At 44.2% G+C, this 26,909-nt stretch overlaps 1 protein-coding gene and 1 long non-coding RNA gene across 4 annotated transcripts in view; both read right to left on the bottom strand.

Annotated features, from left to right (window-relative positions):
• Positions 1 to 26,909, bottom strand: part of LOC128695895 (uncharacterized) — a 531,205-nt gene that overhangs the window by 212,881 nt on the left and 291,415 nt on the right. The gene's annotated exons all lie outside the window — the stretch shown is intronic.
• Positions 208 to 26,909, bottom strand: part of LOC138853824 (uncharacterized) — a 40,116-nt gene continuing 13,414 nt past the window's right edge. The window contains exon 2 of the long non-coding RNA XR_011393038.1: positions 208 to 381. This is a non-coding gene — a long non-coding RNA (uncharacterized lncRNA). The remainder of the gene's footprint in view (positions 382 to 26,909) is intronic.

Below are 26,909 nucleotides of genomic sequence, written 5' to 3'. Positions count from 1 at the left end.
GATATTAATAAGGTCTTGAGGATGTCTCTCCAAGAGAGAACCCGCAGTAATGGATTTAAATTAGATAAGTTTAGATTTAGAAAGGACATAGGAAAGTATTGGTTTGGAAATAGGGTAGTTGATGAGTGGAACAGTCTACCTAGTTGGGTTATTGAACAATAAAATGGTATAAAATACCGACAGGTTGTTTAGGTAAGACACATATGCAACAGTTAGGTATCTTTATTTCGAAACGTTTCGCCTACACAGTAGGCTTCTTCAGTCGAGTACAGCAAAGTTGATAGAAGCAGAAGAGACTTGAAGACGATGTAATCAGTCCATCACCCTTAAAGTTTTGAGGTGGTCAGTCCCTCAGTCTGGAGAAGAGTATTGTTCCATTGTCTGGAATAATGGTTAAATATGGGTTATTGAGGCTGGGACTTTGGGTAGTTTCAAATTTAGGTTGGATAAGTACATGAGTGGGAGGGGTTGGATTTGAGTGGGACTTTCACATCAGAGCTTATTTCTTGGGTGGCATTGAAAATTGGGTTGGGCAAATGTTTTATTAGTGGGATGAATTGTAAAGGACCTGCCTAGTATGGGCCAACAGGCCTCCTGCAGTGTTCCTCCTTTCTTATGTTCTTATGTGTGTGTGTGTGTGTGTACAGGATCAAGGTTCACCACTTACTACTTGGACAGACACCTAAGTGGTAGCATCACCTTACCTACAAAGGAACAAGTCTCACATTTACCATCTCTCTCTCACTTCCTCTACAAACATGGCAACTTCAGAATCCTCACAATGAGGAGAAAGGAGTCTGTCTCGGAGGTTATCGTCCCCACCACCCTGTACCTGGCCAAACCTCTCTGTTTCATGCTTGATCGACCGGGCTGTTGGTGCCAGCTGCACACAATCATAGCACAGCTGATCAAGAAGTGATATGAAGAATTTTGTCAAGTTCCCTCTTGAAGACAGCCACCAGGTGGGGGTGGGGGAGGGGTGTTGGTAATTCTCTTTGTCCATGAGGAGAAAATGTTTAGTCTTGGTCCCTTTACACTCTAAGTTTTCATTTAATGTCCTCCCTACGACCTTCCTTTCACAGGAGGAATTTTGTAGTCTTTACCCTAAGGTCAAGGACTGAGCCGCGGGGGCGCTGACCCCAGGAAAACACTCCAGGTAGCATCTGTTCTTTATCCTGGACACTAAAGTAGCCAAGGCAGTATAAGAACTACACATACTTGTGCCTGATGTGGAGATTAGCGAGTCGCTCTTATCTCTTGGAGCAGAGAGCGAAGTATACTGTTTACCAGGGCACGGGTGAGGCACTCTTGGATCAGAGAGTGAAGTGCAGCATGCTGTGCCAGGGCAAACAAAGAGCACTGGGAGTGCGGGTAAACAGTGAAGCAGGATCCAGTAGGGCCAGCAATCAACCTGACGAGAGGAGCGAGGATAGCGTGTAACTCTGCAGTGAACACGGGACTACCTTGTTAGAGGACGGGAGGGAGTAGGGAGATAGAAGGGAGAAGGAGGAGGAGACAGGGTCAGAGGGAAAAAAGACGGGAAGAGGGGAGGGGTAAATGTTGTGGAGGGGTTGAGGAGAGAAGGTGGCTTATTCCAGCCATAGGATGGGTAGGGGATGGGGGATAAAAATATTGAACTAAAACTTGCTTCAACGATGACTTAGGCTATGAATATTATTATATTGAAAACAAACACACACTCAACACGTGTAGGTGATACAGCAGTGTCGGTGTAAGTTTATTTAGGTACAGATACACAGTACAATCATACACAGTGTAAATTATTTAGGATAACCCAAAAAAGTCAGCGAATTATTTTCACTGGGGTCTTTGTAATATCTTCTTATTTTAAATCTTTAAAGCTGAAATAGCTAAGTAACTCATCTATGTGAAAGTCAGTTACATTATAAGATGTAAAGTAAAAGGACACAAGTGCAACTAATGTGACATTTATTGTGGCAACGTTTCGCTCTCCAGGAGCTTTATCAAGCCATTACAAACAATACATGGACACAGAGGGTATATAAAGGCTCAGAGTGAGGTGAATACTAGTGAGGTACCATTTCGATGTTCACTAGTGGTAGTAGTAGTAGTAGTAGTAGTAGTAGTAGTGGTAGTGACAAAAGTAATACAATATGGTAGAGCAATTAATTCGTACATGAGTAAAAGGATATAAATATAAACTGGAATGAGGCAGCTGTTTCAGTGTTCACTCTCTGTGCTTTGTGTAGTATAACAGGAGAGACTATGTGATGGCAGGGTTTACTGTTTTCAGGAGGATTCTTGCTAAGACTTCGGAGATGGTGAAGCTGCCGTTGTTTTGTTTAATTGTATTCGAAACAGCGATCAGTGCTGATTCAAGGCACTTGCGTGTGCGGAAATTAGTTTCTTTTATCACTAATTGGGCGTCTCTGAATTTCATAAGATGATTGGTGGAATTTCGGTGTTGTACACAGGCGTTGTTTAAGTTGTCGTTCCTACATGCGTATATGTGTTCATTGAGGCGGGTGTCGAGGTTTCTTGCTGTTTCACCTACGTAGATCTTGTCACAGCCTCCACAGGGTATAGTGTAAACTCCTGCATTGACTGGTTCGTGGTGCTTGGGTTTTGTCCTGGTTAGATCCTTTATTGAAGTGGTAGAAGCGATGGCGACTCTGGTGTTAGCTTGTGAAAGTACTTTTGAGACGTTTAGTGCAACCTGGCTGTTGGGAAGAATTATAACTTTGTTGGGAGCGGTGTTGATGCGTGGAGAATTGATGATCTGAAGAGCTCTTTTCTTGCAGTCTTTGATGAAAAAAGAAGGAAATTGTAACTCAGTGAATGTTTGGTGAATGTAAGTACATTCCTCGTCAAGAAACTCAGGACTACAAATTCGGTATGCTCTTAGGAAAAAACCCGATGATGATGCCTCTTTTGGTCTTGGTATCTTGACTGGAATAGAAGTGTGTGAGATCATTTTTATTGGTGGGTTTCCGATAAACTTGAAATCTTAGGTTGTTGTCTACTTTGTGAATGAGGACGTCGAGGAAAGGTAGCTTGTCATTGGACTCTTCTTCTAGTGTAAACTGAATCGCTGGTTCAACTGCGTTGAGCCCTTGCCTGAAGATCCCGTACATCAAAACGTTTTGGAGTTATTACGAGGACATCGTCCACGTAACGTAACCAAGTGACGCTTGAAGGGATGATGTTGGCGAAGTGTTCGGACTCTAGGTGTTCCATGTATAAGTTGGCTAGGACGGCACTTATTGGGGACCCCATTCCCATGCCGTAGGTTTGTTTGTAGAGCTTGTTATTGAAGGAAAAACAGTTGAAGTTAACACAGAGTTCAATCAAGTCAACAAAATCTCCGGGAGGTAAAGGAAGATTAAGGTCCTGGTTGACTTTACGTCGTAGAACCTCGATGGCTTTTTTGGTAGGTACTTTTGTGAAGAGGGAAGTCACATCCAAACTGCTTAGTTTCTTGTTACGGATGGAGAGGTTACGGATGCGGTTGAGAATGCCACAATAAATGTCACATTAGTTGCACTTGTGTCCTTTTACTTTACATATTGTCGGTAATTCTACCAACTTTATTACATTATAAGAGATAATAGGAATAAGGTAAAATAAGATATTTACATTAACATTAAAGAGAGGATCAGCTTATAATAGGTATACGAATGTTAACTATACAAGAAATCAGTCCACATGACCTCCATGACCTGACTCGGAGAATATTTCAGGAGTGTCTGACCTGACCCCAGATAAAGGATACAAACCTCAACTCATGGAACTGATAGGCACAAATTTACTCGAGTTTTCCATCAGAACCAACACCCACCCACCACCTCATCCAATCTGTTCTTTCCCTCAGCACCAACATCTCCATTACCTCCTCCGTCTACCCCTTCCCTCACTATCAACATCTTCACCTCTGTGGACAAATCTCAAAAATATCTTGGCTCCCAACGTCAAACCAAAGACACGAATGCCAGTAAACACTAAGGCCACACCCTGTCAACAAACTCCATACTCCAGACTGGAGGGAGAGTGGCTGCAGACTCCCCAGTGTGACTCGTCAAATCTTTTTAACAGGGTAGTCTGAGGAGGAGAAGGAAGAGGCGCGTGGACCAACAGTGTGCTATAAGAGTACTCTTCAAGAGTGTGGTAACCTATGGAAGGTGTCCCGTAGTTCGATCGCTAGCGCACTCAGGTTACACTGATGTCCGGGGTTCGAATCTCCTCGGTACGGCTGGAAAACATTAGGGACGTGTTTCCATAAGACATCTGCTGTCCCTGTTCACCCATCATTGAAATGGGTACCTGGGTGTTATTCGACTGGTGTGGGTTGCATCCTGGGACAGAATTGACCTAATTTGCGGGAAATGCTCTGCATAACAAGGGGCTTTCTATAATAATGTCACTGATGTCAGTTAGGCCTGTATACCATGTACATGTACTTGTAGTAAATAAGGATATTATTATATTATTAAAAGAGAGGAAACAGGCTAGTTGTGTGAGAGGTGGTGGTGGTGGGACGGCGCTGAAGAGCTGTGACGGGTACTAGCGGTAGAAGTCAGGTGCCTGACTTGATAAAACTCTACATAAGAGCGAAACGTTGCCCCTGTAAAAACTTTTCCTTTTTAATGTGAGCAGTACACCATTTACAGCCAAATGCAGAAATAAGGTGTGTGGAAGGAGGGGAGGCAGGAGTACCAACAATAGGAGGGGAGGCAGGAGTACCAACAATAGGAGGGGAGGCAGGAGTACCAACAATAGGAGGGGAGGCAGGAGTACCAACAATAGGAGGGGAGGCAGGAGTACCAACAATAGGAGGGAAGGCAGGAGTACCAACCATAGGAGGGGAGGCAGGAGTACCAACCATAGGAGGGGAGGCAGGAGTATCAACCATAGGAGGGGAGGCAGGAGTACCAACAATAGGAGGGAAGGCAGGAGTACCAACCATAGGAGGGGAGGCAGGAGTACCAACAATAGGAGGGGAGGCAGGAGTACCAACAATAGGAGGGGAGGCAGGAGTACCAACAATAGGAGGGGAGGCAGGAGTACCAACAATAGAAACAATAGGCCATAACGTTAAACTACACAAGCAGCGGTACAGACAAGAAAACATTGCTTTACAAAACGCTAAATGGCTGGAATGAAGTCAGAACAGAAATAATGTACCAAAAATACTGGGAATTTTACGAATTATAGGAAAACTTTAAAATTGGAAGATATAACAAAAACATACAATTTTTTTGTACCTGCAAACATGTAGTTACCAACATACAGGTAGTTACCAACATATATACAGGTAGTTACCAACATATATACAGGTAGTTACCAACATACAAACAGGTAGTTACCAACATACAAACAGGTAGTTACCAACATACAAACAGGTAGTTACCAACAAACAGGTAGTTACCAACAAACAGGTAGTTACCAACAAACAGGTAGTTACCAACATACAAACAGGTAGTTACCAACATACAAACAGGTAGTTACCAACAAACAAACAGGTAGTTACCAACATACAAACAGGTAGTTACCAACATACAAACAGGTAGTTACCAACATACAAACAGGTCGTTCAGGTAGTTACCAACATACAAACAATTAGTTACATACATACAAACAGGTAGTTACCAACATACAAACAGGTAGTTACCAACATACAAACAGGTAGTTACCAACATAGTTACCAACATACAAACAGGTAGTTACCAACATACAAACAGGTAGTTACCAACATAAACAGGTAGTTACCAACATACAAACAGGTAGTTACCAACATACAAACAGGTAGTTACCAACATACAAACAGGTAGTTACCAACATACAAACAGGTAGTTACCAACATACAAACAGGTAGTTACCAACATACAGGTAGTTACCAACATACAAACAGGTAGTTACCAACATACAAACAGGTAGTTACCAACATACAAACAGGTAGTTACCAACATACAAACAGGTAGTTACCAACATACAAACAGGTAGTTACCAACATACAAACAGGTAGTTACCAACATACAAACAGGTAGTTCAGGTAGTTACCAACATACAAACAGGTAGTTACCAACATACAAACAGGTAGTTCAGGTAGCTACCAACATACAAACAGGTAGTTACCAACATACAAACAGGTAGTTCAGGTAGTTACCAACATACAAACAGGTAGTTACAAACATACAAACAGGTAGCTACCAACATGCAAACAGGTAGTTACCAACATACAAACAGGTAGTTCAGGTAGTTACCAACATACAAACAGGTAGCTACCAACATGCAAACAGGTAGTTCAGGTAGTTACCAACATACAAACAGGTAGCTACCAACATACAAACAGGTAGTTACAAACAGGTAGTTACCAACATACAAACAGGTAGTTAGGTAGTTACCAACATACAAACAGGTAGTTACCAACATACAAACAGGTAGTTAGGTAGTTACCAACAAACAGGTAGTTACCAACATACAAACAGGTAGTTACCAACAGGTAGTTACCAACATACAAACAGGTAGTTACCAACATGCAAACAGGTAGTTACCAACATGCAAACAGGTAGTTACCAACAGGTAGTTACCAACATGCAAACAGGTAGTTACCAACATGCAAACAGGTAGTTACCAACATACAAACAGGTAGTTCAGGTAGTTACCAACATACAAACAGGTAGTTACCAACATACAAACAGGTAGTTACCAACATACAAACAGGTAGTTACCAACAAACAGGTAGTTACCAACATACAAACAGGTAGTTACCAACATACAAACAGGTAGTTCAGGTAGTTACCAACATACAAACAGGTAGTTACAAACATACAAACAGGTAGTTACCAACATACAAACAGGTAGTTCAGGTAGCTACCAACATACAAACAGGTAGTTACCAACATACAAACAGGTAGTTCAGGTAGTTACCAACATACAAACAGGTAGTTACCAACATACAAACAGGTAGTTCAGGTAGTTACCAACATAGAAACAGGTAGCTACCAACATACAAACAGGTAGTTACCAACATACAAACAGGTAGTTCAGGTAGTTACCAACATACAAACAGGTAGTTACCAACATACAAACAGGTAGTTCAGGTAGTTACCAACATACAAACAGGTAGTTACCAACATACAAACAGGTAGTTCAGGTAGCTACCAACATACAAACAGGTAGTTACCAACATACAAACAGGTAGTTACCAACATACAAACAGGTAGTTACCAACATACAAACAGGTAGTTCAGGTAGTTACCAACAAACAGGTAGCTACCAACATACAAACAGGTAGTTACCAACATACAAACAGGTAGTTCATGTAGTTACCAACATACAAACAGGTAGTTACCAACATACAAACAGGTAGTTCAGGTAGTTACCAACATACAAACAGGTAGTTCAGGTAGTTACCAACATACAAACAGGTAGCTACCAACATACAAACAGGTAGTTACCAACATACAAACAGGCAGTTACCAACATACAAACAGGTAGTTCAGGTAGTTACCAACATACAAACAGGTAGCTACCAACATACAAACAGGTAGTTCAGGTAGCTACCAACATACAAACAGGTAGTTACCAACATACAAACAGGTAGTTCAGGTAGTTACCAACATACAAACAGGTAGTTACCAACATACAAACAGGTAGTTCAGGTAGTTACCAACATACAAACAGGTAGCTACCAACATGCAAACAGGTAGTTCAGGTAGTTACCAACATACAAACAGGTAGCTACCAACATACAAACAGGTAGTTACCAACATACAAACAGGTAGCTACCAACATACAAACAGGTAGTTACCAACATACAAACAGGTAGTTCAGGTAGCTACCAACATACAAACAGGTAGTTACCAACATACAAACAGGTAGTTACCAACATACAAACAGGTAGTTACCAACATACAAACAGGTAGTTCAGGTAGTTACCAACATACAAACAGGTAGCTACCAACATACAAACAGGTAGTTACCAACATACAAACAGGCAGTTCAGGTAGTTACCAACATACAAACAGGTAGTTCAGGTAGTTACCAACATACAAACAGGTAGTTCAGGTAGTTACCAACATACAAACAGGTAGTTACCAACATAAAAACAGGTAGTTACCAACATACAAACAGGTAGTTCAGGTAGTTACCAACATACAAACAGGTAGTTCAGGTAGTTACCAACATACAAACAGGTAGTTACCAACATACAAACAGGTAGTTACCAACATACAAACAGGTAGTTCAGGTAGTTACCAACATACAAACAGGTAGTTCAGGTAGCTACCAACATACAAACAGGTAGTTACCAACATACAAACAGGTAGTTACCAACATACAAACAGGTAGTTACCAACATACAAACAGGTAGTTACCAACATACAAACAGGTAGTTACCAACATACAAACAGGTAGTTACCAACATACAAACAGGTAGTTCAGGTAGTTACCAACATACAAACAGGTAGTTCAGGTAGCTACCAACATACAAACAGGTAGTTACCAACAAACAGGTAGTTACCAACATACAAACAGGTAGCTACCAACATACAAACAGGTAGTTACCAACATACAAACAGGTAGCTACCAACATACAAACAGGTAGTTACCAACATACAAACAGGTAGTTACCAACATACAAACAGGTAGTTCAGGTAGCTACCAACATACAAACAGGTAGTTACCAACATACAAACAGGTAGTTACCAACATACAAACAGGTAGTTCAGGTAGTTACCAACATACAAACAGGTAGTTACCAACATACAAACAGGTAGTTACCAACATACAAACAGGTAGTTCAGGTAGTTACCAACATACAAACAGGTAGTTCAGGTAGCTACCAACATACAAACAGGTAGTTCAGGTAGTTACCAACATACAAACAGGTAGTTCAGGTAGCTACCAACATACAAACAGGTAGTTACCAACATACAAACAGGTAGTTACCAACATGCAAACAGGTAGTTACCAACATACAAACAGGTAGTTACCAACATACAAACAGGTAGTTACCAACATACAAACAGGTAGTTACCAACATACAAACAGGTAGTTACCAACATACAAACAGGTAGTTACCAACATGCAAACAGGTAGTTACCAACATACAAACAGGTAGTTACCAACATGCAAACAGGTAGTTACCAACATGCAAACAGGTAGTTACCAACAAACAGGTAGTTACCAACATACAAACAGGTAGTTACCAACATACAAACAGGTAGTTACCAACATACAAACAGGTAGTTACCAACATACAAACAGGTAGTTACCAACAAACAGGTAGTTACCAACAAACAGGTAGTTACCAACATGCAAACAGGTAGTTACCAACATACAAACAGGTAGTTACCAACGAACAGGTAGTTACCAACATACAAACAGGTAGTTACCAACATACAAACAGGTAGTTACCAACATACAAACAGGTAGTTACCAACATGCAAACAGGTAGTTACCAACATACAAACAGGTAGTTACCAACATACAAACAGGTAGTTACCAACGAACAGGTAGTTACCAACATACAAACAGGTAGTTACCAACATACAAACAGGTAGTTACCAACATACAAACAGGTAGTTACCAACATACAAATACAAACAGGTAGTTACCAACATACAAACAGGTAGTTACCAACATACAAACAGGTAGTTACCAACATACAAACAGGTAGTTACCAACATACAAACAGGTAGTTACCAACATACAAACAGGTAGTTACCAACATACAAACAGGTAGTTACCAACATACAAACAGGTAGTTACCAACAAACAGGTAGTTACCAACATACAAACAGGTAGTTACCAACATACAAACAGGTAGTTACCAACATACAAACAGGTGGAAATAAATGGTATAAAATACCGACACAATGGAAATATAAACACAAATGCAGTATAATGTGATCCTTTATTGACAACGTTTCACCCACACAGTGGGCTTTTTCAAGTCACACACGGATCTACCTGGGGTTGGAAGGTACGAGAGTATTTATAGTCATGTTCAAAATGTTGAGGTCAGGTGGAGAATGCTGCATCTGATGATCTACCGGGTGGGGTTATAGAGTCTTGGGTAGCTTGGCAGGGGTATTGGACAAGTTGTAGACCTTCTGCAGTGTTCTATGTTCTTATGTGGGATAGCGATGAAGAAGTTTCTTGGCGAGTGGTTCAGCTATGTTATAGAAGCCATTGTTCTGGTTGAAATTGTTGGTTATAGAGATAAGCGATGATTCCAGGATTCTTCTTCTCTAAACTCTTGGGCACTATCAGTCCAGCACATCTCAAACACTCGGGTGATCTTCTCAATCGCATTCGCAACATCAACATCAGGAACAAGAAACTTTCCAGCCTTGACGTAACTTCCCTATTCACCAAAGTACCTACTACACAAGCCATCGATCTCTTGCGGAGGAAAATTGACGATTCACTTGATCTTCCCATTCTAGCCAGCGATTTCATCGACCTTGTTGAACTATGTGTTGGCTTTACGTGTTTCTCCTTCGAAAATCACCTCTTTCAGCAGACTTTTGGACTACCCATGGGTTCGCCACTCAGTGCAGTCCTGGCGAACTTATACATGGAACATCTAGAAGCCGAACGTTTCTCCACCATTATTCCTTCGTCTTTCACCTGGCTCCGTTATGTTGACGACATTCTCCTCATAACTCCTAAACGCTTCAACGTTCAAGCTCTCCAAGACAAGCTCAACCAGGTCGAGCCTTCAATCCAGTTCACACTTGAAGAAGAAGTCGACAACACTACCTTTCCTTGATGTTCTGCTCTGCAAAGCTGACCACGAACTTCGTTTTAAAGTCTATCGAAAACCCACCAACCAAAACGATCTTCTCCACTTCTACTCTCACCACGACACCAAAACCAAACGTGGTGTAATTATAGGCTTCTTCCTACGTGCACTCAGAATCTGCAGCAATGAGTTCCTTGAGGAAGAATGCACTATAATTGAACAAGTATTTTCTAAACTCCACTATCCTCGTCACTTCATCAGAGACTGCAGACGGCGGGCATTAAACATCTTCAACACACCCAGTGAAGACACTGCCGAGAAGAGACACATAGTCCTCCCCACCAACTCCATTGCCAAACATGTTTCCAACATCTTTGCCAAAACATCATTCCAAGTATCTACCTCCACAACCACGACCATCAAGGACATCACCAGTAGTAGACAGGACAAGTCTCCATCCTCTGCAGGGGTATACATAATCCCTTGTAATGACTGCAACAAATTATATGTGGGCGAAACATCAAGAGACCTCCAAACACGCATTTCAGAACACCAATATGCAAGCAGGACTGACGATACAAGGAATGCCTGTGTACAACATCGCAATTCACACAACCATTTAATTAACTACAGAAACTCAAGACTTATAGCCACAGAAGACAACACTCAATACAGAAGAATCCTGGAATCATCGCTTATCTCTATAACCAACAATTTCAACCAGAACAATGGCTTCTATAACATAGCTGAACCACTCGCCAAGAAACTTCTTCATCGCTATCCCACATAAGAACATAGAACACTGCAGAAGGTCTACAACTTGTCCAATACCCCTGCCAAGCTACCCAAGACTATAACCCCACCCGGTAGATCATCAGATGCAGCATTCTCCACCTGACCTCAACATTTTGAACATGACTATACTCTCGTACCTTCCAACCCCAGGTAGATCCGTGTGTGACTTGAAAAAGCCCACTGTGTGGGTGAAACGTTGTCAATAAAGGATCACATTATACTGCATTTGTGTTTATATTTCCATACAAACAGGTAGTTACCAACATACAAACAGGCAGTTACCAACACGTAAGTACAAAAATAAGTAGCTTGCTCGCTCGCTCTCTCTGTCTCTTGTCCCTCATAGTTTAACAGAAGAATAAACATGCCAAATTCCAGCTATCAAGTCGCTATGGCCAGAATATATTCTCCCGGCCAACCCACAGATGCTGATAGTATCCCTCACTGTGGAGACGAGAGGAGGCAGTGCGCGTCGCCCTCTCTACTAATCGACGATGAGCGAGAATTACTTAATTCCACTATTAATTCAGTGCAGTAATTACAGTGGGGCAGTATATAGCCAGGAAAATGTTTTCCTGTGATAAGTTCAATTGGAGTAATACTCACTCAGGAAATAATTACCATATAACCTAACACCAGGTACCCCCGTGCCCACACCAGGACTTCAGAAGGTATACTCAGTGCCTGTGCGTGACCTACCCTCCACGTACGAGTATCAATAAGTAAGGCACACAGTCTGCTCTTAAAGTGCCATCAACACACTCGACCTGAGACGTGCGCAAACATCAAAATATCAACCTCAGCCGTCTAGATGGAGCAGTACCTGATCTCCACCTGATGTCGAGTCATCACCACAGGTGAAGGCTCCGTCTTGAGACATCTTCAACACCCAAGTTTGAAGACCCTCATAAGAACACAAAAACAAAGAACCACTCCAGTTGCTGGTGCATGCAAGGCAGAACCTACTTATGCAAAATCATTCTCCTTTATATATCAAAAATATTTTTAAAGATACTCTTTCAACATTTGATACATTGAGGCTTCTTGACAGTTTGAGCCAGTCATTGACAACTGTACTGCCAAACCACTGCCTTCTTCACCTTTTTAAAACTAATTTTACCCATCAAATAACAGAACAAGTGGGATTGAAGCCACGGCTAGAGTGTCCTAAAATTCACAGGACTCTTCTGCCATGGGTTCGAATCCCACCTCTTCTGTAATTTGTTTACACTCCTCTTATTTCGGTTTAGTGCGTCATAAACTTGCCCAATTTCAATCCTTGTGAGTTTTGCGAGTCTTAGATCAAAGTGCGGGTAAGATTTCTTGGAGATTTGACGTGCAGTCAACTCGTAAACAGGCGATGTTAACAACGCAGAACAAGCCTAGAAGTCATAAGGGGGTGAAAATGTTTAGTTGTAGACACACGAGAACGGGAAAGATCTACAGGTAAACATTTACATCCCCATGTGGCGTCTTTTGCAGGTTAACATCTGTGGTAATATCTATGAAGGGATTCAGGGAAGGTGGCAAGCAAGATATGTGTCCTGAAGGAAGGAAACTTAAGGTAACTGCGTTACCATCTTTATGTATGAGGTGCACTAGTAATATCTGTTATATCTTATCACACCAGCTGGTCATGATTTAACTACTACTACTACTACCCAATGGAAATAAGTCATTTTGTCTTACTTTTGGGTTATATAAGAAATGTTCACATATGCTACGTATTCAAATTCAAAATTCAATTTCTTTGCAGATTTACAATGTGTGACTGACATGTAATAAGTTGTCTACTTCCATGCATAGTTTACAATGTTTAATTACAATATTGCTTTGCAAGTGCAAAGAAACCACTATCATGCCGAGGCATTTCTATGTAACTATATTTGTGTACCTGAATACACTTACTTATTCCCTGGTAATTACGCCTTTCTCAGTAATTGCCCTTCCTGCTTCACACCTTTTTCTCTTCCTGCTGCTGCTACTCCTCCTCCTCCTCCTCCTCTTTCTCCTCCTCCTCTTTCTCCTCCTCCTCTTGCTCTTCCTCCTCCTCCTACCTTCCCCCAGTAACCGGTTCTCCCGGTCCCCAGCATCTCTACTCGAGGACAGTTGTGTTTCCCCTCCTCCCTCCCCCTCCTCAGCAACACCCTGGAAGAATGTACCCCCCATGCCTTCCCCCCCTCTAGGAGGAGAGTGAGACAGTACTCTCTTGTGGGGGAACGAACATGGTAGTCAAGAATCCACCAACTGCTCCCTCCACCCACACCCGCTTTTCCAACACTTGTCAATCCCCACTACCCACACCCACAGCTCCCACCACCCACAGGGATGTTAGAATACAAACACAGCTTTAAGACTAGGTATGATAGGGCTCACGCAGCCGAGAGATCAGTAGCCGAGACTCGACCCCTGCAACCACAATTAAGAGTACAATTAGGCAGGTTCTCTCTCTCTCTCTCTCTCTCTCTCTCTCTCTCTCTCTCTCTCTCTCTCTCTCTGATAAAACTGATTCCCCTATAACTAGCTACGTTCCAATACTATTCATTCTATAACCACCTGCGTTCGTATACCTATCATCCTATAACTACCTACGTTCCTATACCTATCATCCTATAACTACCTACGTTCCTATACCTATCATCCTATAACTACCTACGTTCCTATACCTATCATCCTATAACTACCTACGTTCCTATACCTATCATCCTATAACTACCTACGTTCCTATACCTATCATCCTATAACTTCTTGACCTACACATTTAATAACTTTACTGCCATGACGCCAGAGGGGATAAAGCAATTATCGATCCTCATCCCTCCTTCCTCGTCCCTCTCCCCTGCCTCCTTTTTCCCCCTCTCTTCCTTTTCCTCTTCGTACTTCCATCTTCCTCGTCCCTTGATGTCTAATTTTCCTAAATTATTATTATTATTATTATTATTATTATTATTACTCCTCCAGATATCACAGTAGTTTCTTCAGTGGGTCCCAGTACACACCCCGATGTTGTGTTGTTTACATCACCACTACCACCACAATACCAACCACCCTTCACAGATCCAACCACAGCTCTACCTTACCACCATTACAACACCAACCACAGCTCTACCTTACCACCACTACAACACCAACCACAGCTCTACCTTACCACCACTACAACACCAACCACAGCTCTACCTTACCACCACTACAACACCAACCACAGCTCTACCTTACCACCACTACAACACCAACCACAGCTCTACCTTACCACCACTACAACACCACTACTACATACACCACTACCACCACCTCGTAACCTTATTATACACCTGGGCTGAAAATTTTATTAAGGGTGTGGTCAGCCATGATATAGAAGGTGGTGCATCTCTCCCAGTCCCACGTGTCTTCACTCTCCTCCCAATTGTTTTCTCTTTTCTCCACACGTGTCATCTTAATATTCATACATATCCTCACAATGTCATTCCCACGTGTCTTTACCATGTCATTCCTAACTATCCACACCCTGCCATTCCTGTCCCTCACCCTGTCATTCCCAAGTGTTCCCCCCCCTACTCTCTCATTCCCAAGTGTACACACTATCACTTTACAACCTTCCCTCTTCCTCTGGCAGGTCCCACAGCAAACAAACATTCCAGCACGCACCCCGTTCCCACACGCACCTTTCCTCTACCTTACCACCACTACAACACCAACCACAGCTCTACCTTACCACCACTACAACACCAACCACAGCTCTACCTTACCACCCCTTACCACCACTACAACACCAACCACAGCTCTACCTTACACCCTGTCATTCCCAAGTGTTCCCCTCCTCCAACACGCACCCTCTCCCCACACGCACACCACTACCTTCATCCCCCCACACACACACACAGCAAGAAACTTTGACAGCATGTCACAGGCTTCGCAGGAATAAGGAAGGATGACGGGGCAGGACATGCTTGACTTGATGCTCACTCAAAGCAAACATCTCAGAGGTTAACATTGAAGCCCTGGTGGGAGAGGAGAGGCTGAAGGGAAATGAACGAAAGGAAAGCTGGAGGTCTGCATACAAAGGAGGGAAGAGCTGCATGGACGAGGAAAGAAAGTGGGCAAAGGAAGAATCAGAGATATGAGAGAAGCGAGGATAAGAGGTGACAGGAGATTCAAGAAGAAATGAAAGGAATTATTACAGAGTCCAACAGTAATATTAATGAGAAGGAAATGAAAAGGAATTAATACAAACTGCAAGAATGACTACGGGAGTTGAAAAAACTATATAATGAGATAAAGGCGACGTGGGATGAAGATACAACGGGCTAGTGTGATCCCACAAACAAAACCAACCAACTCCAAGACATTACAAACAAGCTAAGCAGGGTATGTGCAAGACTAGATAGACTAAAATCTGGGACAATATCGAAATTTAGATAGACTAAAGCAGTAACAGGAACAGGAACAGCAACAACAACAGCACTGGTAACAGCCACTTAGCACGACTTAACGCGTGTCTATTAAGACACGTAATGCAGATCATTGGGTGTCTTTACAAAGGCACGTAATGCAGAGCATTACGTGCATTTCTACCCACTTGACGGCTTGTTGCCCCCAATCAACATCACACGAAGTGGTACAATGTACCAGACAGATCCTTCAAAACGAACCGCTGTGGTATTGGTAGATATGGAACAAATGGAAACTTCACAGATGAAATGAGCGGCGGCAGCAGCAGCAGCAGCAGCAGCACCAACAGCAGCAGCAGCAGCAGCAGCAGCAGCAGCACCAACAACACCAGCAGCAGCAGCACCAACAGCACCAGCAGCACCAACAGCAGCAGCAGCAGCAGCACCAACAACACCAGCAGCAGCAGCACCAACAGCACCAGCAGCAGCAGCACCAACAACAGCATCAGCACCAGCACCAACAGCAACAGTACCACCAGCAACAGTACCACCAGCAGCAGCACCAACAGCATTAACAACACTAACAACAGCAGCAGTAACAACAGCACCAACAACAGCAGCAGCAGTAACAACAGCACCAACAACAGCAGCAGCAGTAACAACAGCACCAACAACAGCAGCAGCAGTAACAACAGCACCAACAACAGTAACAACAGCACCAGCAACAGTGGGTATCATCATACAGGGTATCATACAGGGTATCATCATACAGGGTATCATCATACAGGGTATCATACAGGGTATCATCATACAGGGTATCATCATACAGGGTATCATCATACAGGGCATCATACAGGGCATCATCATACAGGGCATCATCATACAGGGTATCATACAGGGTATCATCATACAGGGTATCATCATACAGGGTATCATCATACAGGGTATCATACAGGGTATCATCATACAGGGTATCATCATACAGGGTATCATCATACAGGGTATCATACAGGGTATCATACAGGGCATCATCATACAGGGTATCATACAGGGTATCATCATACAGGGTATCGTCATACAGGGTATCATCATACAGGGCATCATCATACAGGGTATCATACAGGGTATCATCATACAGGGTATCATCATACAGGGTATCATACAGGGTATCATCATACAGGGTATCATCATACAGGGTATCATCATACAGGGTATCGTCATACAGGGTATCATCATACAGGGTATCATCATACAGGGTATCATCATACAGGGTATCATCATACAGGGTATCATCATACAGGGTATCATCATACAGGGCATCATCATACAGGGTATCATACAGGGTATCATCATACAGGGTATCATCATACAGGGTATCATCATACAGGGTATCATCATACAGGGTATCATCATACAGGGCATCATCATACAGGGTATCATACAGGGTATCATCATACAGGGTATCATCATACAGGGTATCATCATACAGGGTATCATACAGGGTATCATCATACAGGGTATCATCATACAGGGTATCATCATACAGGGTATCATACAGGGTATCATACAGGGCATCATCATACAGGGTATCATACAGGGTATCATCATACAGGGTATCGTCATACAGGGTATCATCATACAGGGCATCATCATACAGGGTATCATACAGGGTATCATCATACAGGGTATCATCATACAGGGTATCATACAGGGTATCATCATACAGGGTATCATCATACAGGGTATCATCATACAGGGTATCGTCATACAGGGTATCATCATACAGGGTATCATCATACAGGGTATCATCATACAGGGTATCATCATACAGGGTATCATCATACAGGGTATCATCATACAGGGCATCATCATACAGGGTATCATACAGGGTATCATCATACAGGGTATCATCATACAGGGTATCATCATACAGGGTATCATCATACAGGGTATCATCATACAGGGTATCATCATACAGGGTATCATACAGGGTATCATCATACAGGGTATCATCATACAGGGTATCATACAGGGTATCATCATACAGGGTATCATACAGGGTATCATACAGGGTATCATCATACAGGGTATCATCATACAGGGTATCATCATACAGGGTATCATCATCAAGCTACAAATGGGAACAACAGACAAGAATGAAGCCATTTTTTTTTTACAATAAGAGAACATAACTGAAAAAAATATCGCAATTAAGGCGTAAAGAAAACTTGATGGAAAATAAACACAATGAAAATCTATGAGAAATTACTGTACAGTTTTCTTATGAAAAACACGTACACAAAAATAAGCAGCAAAGGGAATAAGAATCGGAAAGAAACGGGGAGAGGGGGAGAGAGAGAGAGAGAGAGAGAGAGAGAGAGAGAGAGAGAGAGAGAGAGAGAGAGAGAGAGAGAGAGAGAGAGAGAGAGAAGGTGAAGAGTGGAAGCTATACAAAGGAAGAGTGACAAGATACGTTACTTTTCACGCATTAGTTCCTACTTTCTGCTTCTCTCTCAAATCATGCCTCACTGATCCCAATGGAAATATCAAAGACCTCAATATAAATAACAAGGACCCCAGTGAAAGTAAGTCAAGGACCCCAATGGAAATAAGTCAAGGACCAGAATGGGAATAAGTCACTGACTTTTTTGTGTTATCCTGATGGATAATTTACACTATGTATGATAATTATACTTGTGTGTACCTGCATCTAAATAAACTTACTTACCCCTTCTTATCAGCATCCACAACCACCATCCCCATCCCATTCTATGACCTCTTACTTTCCCTACTCCACTCCTCCCTAGATCCTCAATCATTCTTCCCTTCACTCACTCCCTCCTTCACTTACTCCCATGCTCTATCTCACCCCAACCCATTGCATATTCTATTTACTAGCGTTACCCTCAAGACCATCCCTCTCACTGGTCTTTCTATCTCCACCATACGATACTCTTCACCTTTGTCTACATTCTCTCCGGCTCCCCAACTTACATCCTGTTGCCTCCCACCTTCTGTCACTGTGTCTGGGACTGAAACAATTACATGAGTGGAGAGAAAATATAATGGCCTCGGGGTAGACATCACAGCGAACCCATCACCTCAGGCGCACAGACTAAGGTAACATCAGCCTCAGGGCGATCAGGAAGTATGCTGACCTGGACGAAAAAGTGCAGTAGGCTGACTAAATACATAGCTTCAAGAGTGGGTATAAGGTCCACGGGGCCAGAAGGGAGCGACTCCGGTAACGGTAAGATAAAAGGAAGGGCCAGGGGCTGTTTTAACGTCTAAAGTTTAAATAATAAGATATTTACAAGGACCCCAAGGGAAATAAGTCACTCTGACCTTTTTTGGGTTATCCTGGTGGGTAATTTATAGACGTTACTATGTATGATAATTTGTTTAAGTATCTGTGTACCTGTACCTAAATATACTTGCTTAATCCTCACGGTCACAAATAAATGAAACATGAGAAGACACGCATTCGTTAGACCTGTGGAGGATACACGTCGGACGACTCAGGGGAGTCCCAACTGCAGTTTACGAGAGGTTGGATCGAAAGTGGCTGCATTTCACTGGCCACGCTGAAGCAGCAAACATCAAGAAAGCATTTCTGTGGGTTTTCTCGGAGAAGCAGAGCAAACACACATCGTGGGACAAACACTGCGAGTCTGAAGTGCAGAGGGATCGATTACGGGGTGAAACAGCTGGATAAAACGTCACCTGGAAAAAGATGAGCGTAAAAAAAATGTTCTTGTAAGTTAAACACTATGCTGCGTTAAAATCGTATGGGTTATTCAATGCAAGACGTGTTGGATGCTCTGTCCTCCGTCAGTTAAGCACAAGCCCAGACGTGCTTTCTGCTTCTACTTTCCTACCCTCAGTTGGAAACATGGTTAGAACAGCAGTGAGTAGGTACAGTGCCACGAGGTACGGTGCCACGGGGTACGGTGGGTACAATGAGCGAAGTTCCTCAGATAGGAAATACGAGACAACTGAAGTCTGAAGATTATTACCGACATGAAAAAGATTGGTGCAAGGGAGATACAGGACTAATGTCTAGGATACGGGGAAGGGGAAGACGCCAAACAAAAGAAACTAAATGAACTGGGGCATCCTAGAACAACAGTGTTAGTGAGGCTGGTGGTGGAGCCTAGCAAGGCGACAACAGTGTTAGTGAGGCTGGTGGTGGAGCCTAGCAAGGCGACAACAGTGTTAGTGAGGCTGGTGGTGGAGCCTAGCAAGGTGACAACAGTGTTAGTGAGGCTGGTGGTGGAGCCTAGCAAGGTGACAACAGTGTTAGTGAGGCTGGTGGTGGAGCCTAGCAAGGTGACAACAGTGTTAGTGAGGCTGGTGGTGGAGCCTAGCAAGGCGACAACAGTGTTAGTGAGGCTGGTGGTGGAGCCTAGCAAGGCGACAACAGTGTTAGTGAGGCTGGTGGTGGAGCCTAGCAAGGTGACAACAGTGTTAGTGAGGCTGGTGGTGGAGCCTAGCAAGGTGACAAGTGTTAGTGAGGCTGGTGGTGGAGCCTAGCAAGGCGACAACAGTGTTAGTGAGGCTGGTGGTGGAGCCTAGCAAGGTGACAACAGTGTTAGTGAGGCTGGTGGTGGAGCCTAGCAAGGTGACAACAGTGTTAGTGAGGCTGGTGGTGGAGCCTAGCAAGGCGACAACAGTGTTAGTGAGGCTGGTGGTGGAGCCTAGCAAGGCGACAGTGTTAGTGAGGCTGGTGGTGGAGCCTAGCAAGGTGACAACAGTGTTAGTGAGGCTGGTGGTGGAGCCTAGCAAGGCGACAACAGTGTTAGTGAGGCTGGTGGTGGAGCCTAGCAAGGTGACAACAGTGTTAGTGAGGCTGGTGGTGGAGCCTAGCAAGGTGACAACAGTGTTAGTGAGGCTGGTGGTGGAGCCTAGCAAGGCGACAACAGTGTTAGTGAGGCTGGTGGTGGAGTCTAGCAAGGCGACAACAGTGTTAGTGAGGCTGGTGGTGGAGCCTAGCAAGGTGACAACAGTGTTAGTGAGGCTGGTGGTGGAGCCTAGCAAGGTGACAACAGTGTTAGTGAGGCTGGTGGTGGAGCCTAGCAAGGTGACAACAGTGTTAGTGAGGCTGGTGGTGGAGTCTAGCAAGGCGACAACAGTGTTAGTGAGGCTGGTGGTGGAGCCTAGCAAGGTGACAACAGTGTTAGTGAGGCTGGTGGTGGAGCCTAGCAAGGTGACAACAGTGTTAGTGAGGCTGGTGGTGGAGCCTAGCAGGGTGACATCCCTCCCTAATAGGGCAGAGATGGCAACCACCTGACAGGTGGTTGCCATCACACACACACACACACACACACACACACACACACACACACACACACACACACACACACGAAAAACCTTAAGTCTTCATTATTACGAGGTTTCGATTAATCTTCCCTTGAGAGAAACGCTGTAATAAAGGTTGACGCTGCTTCATCTGTCACCATCATCTGGGAAGACAAAAACAGGTGAACGTTACTAGTCTCGCTAACTAACAGCTGACGTTATCGAACTAGCGCGGAAAAAATAAAACCCTAGAGCTGCCATGCTAGTACATGCAGACCTTAATGGCACCGTGAATACCTTATCAACTTCCTCGTGGATAACAAGGACTTCCTTCTGCTGCAGCATAACTGTCAATTTATAATAGCTGTTAGTGACCTCAACTAACGTCTCATTAAACTTTCTAAACTTTCCCGTCTCCTACTCTTTCCTTGACTCAGTCGTGAGGATCTACCTGACTTTGATGAGTCAACGTTTCTAAGCGGTCTTAACTATACTGTGCATTAACAGACGAGGTGAAGAATGATCTAAAACAACTTAGCCATTGGAATTTGGAAACTGGATGCCTTCTGCTCTGAGCCTACAACCAGTGTGCCAAATGGGTGAAGGTAACAACTAAATCAACGTCTTCACCAATCACAACTGTGATCTCCAGCACAATATATCTCTCATCGTAATTTCGCAAGCAAGCCTTCAGCTCTGTCTTTGTCTATCATTACCGTGATAACTTATGGTACAGTGCCACGAGGCTGAATACAAGGCTTCTCGATACCCACTAGAGGATTCACCACAAAAAAAAAAAAAACTGTTGGTGAATGAAGGGAATCCAACGCTGGGTCATCTCCCGCTAACATAGACGATGACACTGGCTTCAAGAATGACCACCTGGAAGAACTACAAGCACTGGGAAGCTTATTTTCTCGCTCTGGAAAAATCTGCTTCAAATGCCAGCTTCTCCTCATCTCCGAAATCCATGGCAGTCCTTATGATTGTACTTCAACAATTACTTATGCAACAGAGGAGTTTCTTCACTGCCCTCGTGCGTATCAATCGCCAGCTTGCAGCAATATCTGAGGAAAGCTATAGGATAATACCTTTGTTTCAATGCCAGCTTAGGATACCCTTCAGCTTTCTGTATTTCCCAACTTTAATCCCACTCTCCATAACAGATCTTCCCGACCTTAATCCCCGTTCTTCCCAACAGTTTCGCCTAACTGTGATCACTCTTCTCCCAAGAGACACTTCTCACCCTTCCCGGCCATTTCCTCCCATCGTTTTCCTATCAAGACTTGGCTAAACTCTCTCCTGAAATGCAATTCATACGCAAACTTGTCCCCTGGTGTCGTAGAGTAGCACCAGGGAGTCTGTAGTGACGACCGCGTCTCAGCGAACACGTATAAAAGCGAACATTTCTCAGCGTCCATGTATACCAAACCAGGAAACTGAGATTTTTTTTTTTACAAACTTGTTTATGAAACAAAAGCAATTAACTGAAATTAATAAAAAAAAAACTGTTTCCCCTGAATCATAGATTACCATGCTCATACCAACACCGTAAAATTCCCCCCCCCATCTTCCTCCCCCCTCCATAAAAAAAGACCTTTCCGATCACATGATTACTTGATGCTCATGCCACCACCTCTCAAAACCACCTTCACACCCTCCAGTCAACCCTCACAAGACGTTCCCCCACACCTCCAGTCCTCCACCCCACAATTAAACACTTTAGTCCACCTCTTTTTAATGTTTACCGCCAAAGCTTCGTTTATTTCACCCCTGATAGTTCATCCTGTGAGTGACTGGCCAAACAAGACACGGCAGGGGTCACAATGGGTCTTTATCAGGCTCGGATGGGCCTATCACACCCAAACAGAAGAGTTATATTTTTTATTACACTTCAAGGATAACAAACTCTTATTAATAATTATGGGAAACACTAAAGACAAAAATGTATTTCCCTCTTCTTTTGTTTCCTGCAGTATGTAGCAAGGGAATGGAAGAGAATGAGAGGAGAATAAATAGGAAGCCAGAGAATGGACATTTGGCTTTGTTTACCTGGATGTGGAGCACAAAAATTTACAGCTGGAACACTGGCAATAGCAGCCACGAGACTCGCAAAGTTTGCAACGTGCAATTATCGCTGGTATTACTGCAGGGCTGGTACACGCGAGCCTTACCTCAGGTAGACAGACACACAGCCAAGCAGGCAGAACAAGCCAGCCAGCAGGCAGGATAAGTAGGCTGCCAAGGAGACTGGAAGCGAGCATGCAAGTGGAATATGTCTATGATATAACATACAACAGGTATGTTTATGACACGCTATGCTGTTTACAGCAGTTTTTTAAGAAGACGTTTCGGTCACCAGAGAATATTAATTCACTAAAAGGTGCATTGATAGTTCTCGGTGGGCAAAACGTCTTTTCAATAAAATGCCTTAAGCCGCTAGTTGATTTTATTCACATACTAGTTGGCATAGGAAAGCAGAAAGGGAGGGCAAATGGGTAGGCAGGTAGGGCAAGTGGGTAGGCAGGCAAAGAAAATGAGCAGACAGGAAAGATTTCCTCAGGAGAATCACTCAATTGCAGCCAGCACTACTAAGAGGGACTCCAAGTCACAAGGGTCACCTATAATTTGCAGTCACTCGTTTCTAGGGAGTGTACCCGCCATGTTGCTGGTCAGCACCCCCATCGGGGCGTGACAAAATACAGGAGTGACATGTTACAATGCAGCATTCTGGTCACCGATCACACAAGGCATTTGGCACAACAAGAATGTCTGTGAATACCCAATAAGTACTGAAATGTACTGTTTGAACAAGCCCCCCTTCTGTTCGAACAAGCCCCTCTCCTGTTCGAACAAGCCACAATACAGTAGGCTCCAGGCATCTCAAAACCCTTCATATAAATACCGCTTAGTCGTGACACACGAGTAAAAGAAAAAAAATATTACTGGCACACGACGCTTGACCGTCAATATGGCGGACGCTCACCCTGTGAAGTCAAGTGCAAACACACAACAATAGATGAGGACACGAGAAGAGTGGGAGAGGAAGAGAAGAAGCGAAGGAGAAAGGGGAAAAATACAGAGCACTGCTTTTGTCAATAAAACTCAATGAAACACACAAGAGAGGATGGAAAAGAGGAAGAGGCGAGTATCATGTCGGAGGAAGACTACCACGATCCTAATTACCTACCACAACTACCACTATCACCACGAGTATGGCAGCAGTGGTGGTGCTCGCTCACCCGCATACCATATTCGAGAGGATAGGGGGTAAGGGGGGAGGGGGGGGAGGTTTAGTTTAGACAATAGGAGCAGGGGTGAGCTTACAACACACGGTGGTGAACTGTAGAAGTCATAATGGTGGTCCTGGGACCGTGGTCTGAAGTCTCTCAACAAATGCATGGACCACACCGTATTTTAAGATGTAATCGTAGCTCCAAAATCAACAAAAGCAAAAAAACAAAACAAAAAAATAACACACAAGCGTCTTAATAACACTAACCTGATGTGTTAAATAACCTGGTGTCACAACCCCCTGGTGTCACAACCCCCTGGTGTCAACCCCCTGGTGTCAACCCCCTGGTGTCACAACCCCCTGGTGTCACAACCCCCTTGTGTCACAACCCCCTGGAGTCAACCCCTTGGTGTCACGTCTCCCTGGTGTCACATCCCCCTGGTGTCACGTCTCCCTGGTGTTACAACCCCCTGGTGTCATAACCCCCTGGTGTCACATCCCTCTGGTGTCACATCCCCCTGGTGTCACATCCCCCTGGTGTCACATCTCCCTGGTGTCACATCCCCCTGGTGTCACGTCTTACTGGTGTTACAACCCCCTGGTGTCACATCCCACTGGTGTCACATCCCCTGGTGTCACATCCCCCTGGTGTCACATTCCCCTGGTGTCACATCCCCCTGGTATCACATCCCCCTGGTGTCACATCTCCCTGGTGTCACATCACCCTGGTGTCACATCTCCCTGGTGTCACATCTCCCTGGTGTCATCTCCCTGGTGTCACATCCCCCTGGTGTCACATCCCCTGGTGTCATCTCCCTGGTGTCACAAGAACCCCCCTGGTGTAACGTCTCCCTGGTGTTACAACCCCCTGGTATCACATCCCCCTGGTGTCACATCTCCCTGGTATCACATCCCCCTGGTGTCACATCTCCCTGGTATCACATCCCCCTGGTGTCACATCTCCCTGGTATCACATCCCCCTGGTGTCACATCTCCCTGGTATCACATCCCCCTGGTGTCACATCTCCCTGGTATCACATCCCCCTGGTGTCACATCTCCCTGGTGTCACATCTCACTGGTGTCACATCTCACTGGTGTCATCCCCCTGGTGTCACAACCCCCCTGGTGTCACATCTGGTGTCACATCCCCCTGGTGTCACATCTCCCTGGTATCACATCCCCCTGGTGTCACATCTCCCTGGTGTCACATCTCACTGGTGTCACAACCCCCTGGTGTCACAACCCCCCCTGGTGTCACAACCCCCTTGGTGTCACAACCCCCCTGGTGTAACAACCCCCCCTGGTGTCACAACCCCCCTGGTGTCACATCTCTCTGGTGTCACATCCCCCTGGTGTCACATCTCCCTGGTATCACATCCCCCTGGTGTCACATCTCCCTGGTGTCACAACCCCCCTGGTGTCACAATCCCCCTGGTGTCAACCCCCCTGGTGTAACAACCCCCCCTGGTGTCACAACCCCCCTGGTGTCACATCTCTCTGGTGTCACATCCCCCTGGTGTCACATCTCCCTGGTGTCACATCTCCCTGGTGTAACAACCCCCCTGGTGTCACAACCCCCCTGGTGTCACAACAACCCCCTGGTGTCACAACAACCCCCCTGGTGTCACAACAACCCCCCTGGTGTCAAAACAACCCCCCTGGTGTCACAACGCCCCTGGTGTCACAACAACCCCCTGGTGTCACAACAACCCCCCTGGTGTCAAAACAACCCCCCTGGTGTCAAAACAACCCCCCTGGTGTCAAAACAACCCCCCTGGTGTCACAACAACCCCCCTGGTGTCACAACAACCCCCCTGGTGTCAAAACAAAAAGACTACCACTGATCTAATTTACAAAGCACCAGAACTATTTTGGTCAATAGTCACTTTAAAAACGTTCTTTTCCTGACGCCAGCATCAGTGTGATACTATCAGCACTTACTTGCTACTATCTTAAACAATCTGATGCTATCCATCACCAACTTGCTACTATCCTAACCAACTGATTGTCATATAAAAACATCATTGAAATAAGGAACCAAAGATAATGAAGACCATTTATTCACAATATACAATTTCTTCCAAATTATTGCCCATACTTCAGAAAATTTACACAAAAGAGAAAATATCTCCACTGTTTATGCCTATGGTTGTGATGGGTTGAGAGAGAGAGAGAGAGAGAGAGAGAGAGAGAGAGAGAGAGAGAGAGAGAGAGAGAGAGAGAGAGAGAGAGAGAGAGAGAGAGAGAGAGAGAGATAGAGAGAGAGAGAGAGAGAGAGAGAGAGAGAGAGAGAGAGAGAGAGAGAGAGAGAGAGAGAAAACGAAAGAAAGTATAAAGAAAACGAGAAGAAAATAGAAGGAGGGAGCAGGAAGAGCAAGAATGGATCTCATCCCCTGCAGGAGGGCTCTTCAGGAGGGAGCAGCCAGCCTGCACAAACTCCCCATTAATAAATCACAGCTC

This window comes from Cherax quadricarinatus, chromosome 41 (genome assembly GCF_038502225.1).
Source record: "Cherax quadricarinatus isolate ZL_2023a chromosome 41, ASM3850222v1, whole genome shotgun sequence".
Classification (NCBI taxonomy): domain Eukaryota; kingdom Metazoa; phylum Arthropoda; class Malacostraca; order Decapoda; family Parastacidae; genus Cherax; species Cherax quadricarinatus.
This window is presented reverse-complemented; position numbering and strand designations above follow the sequence as displayed.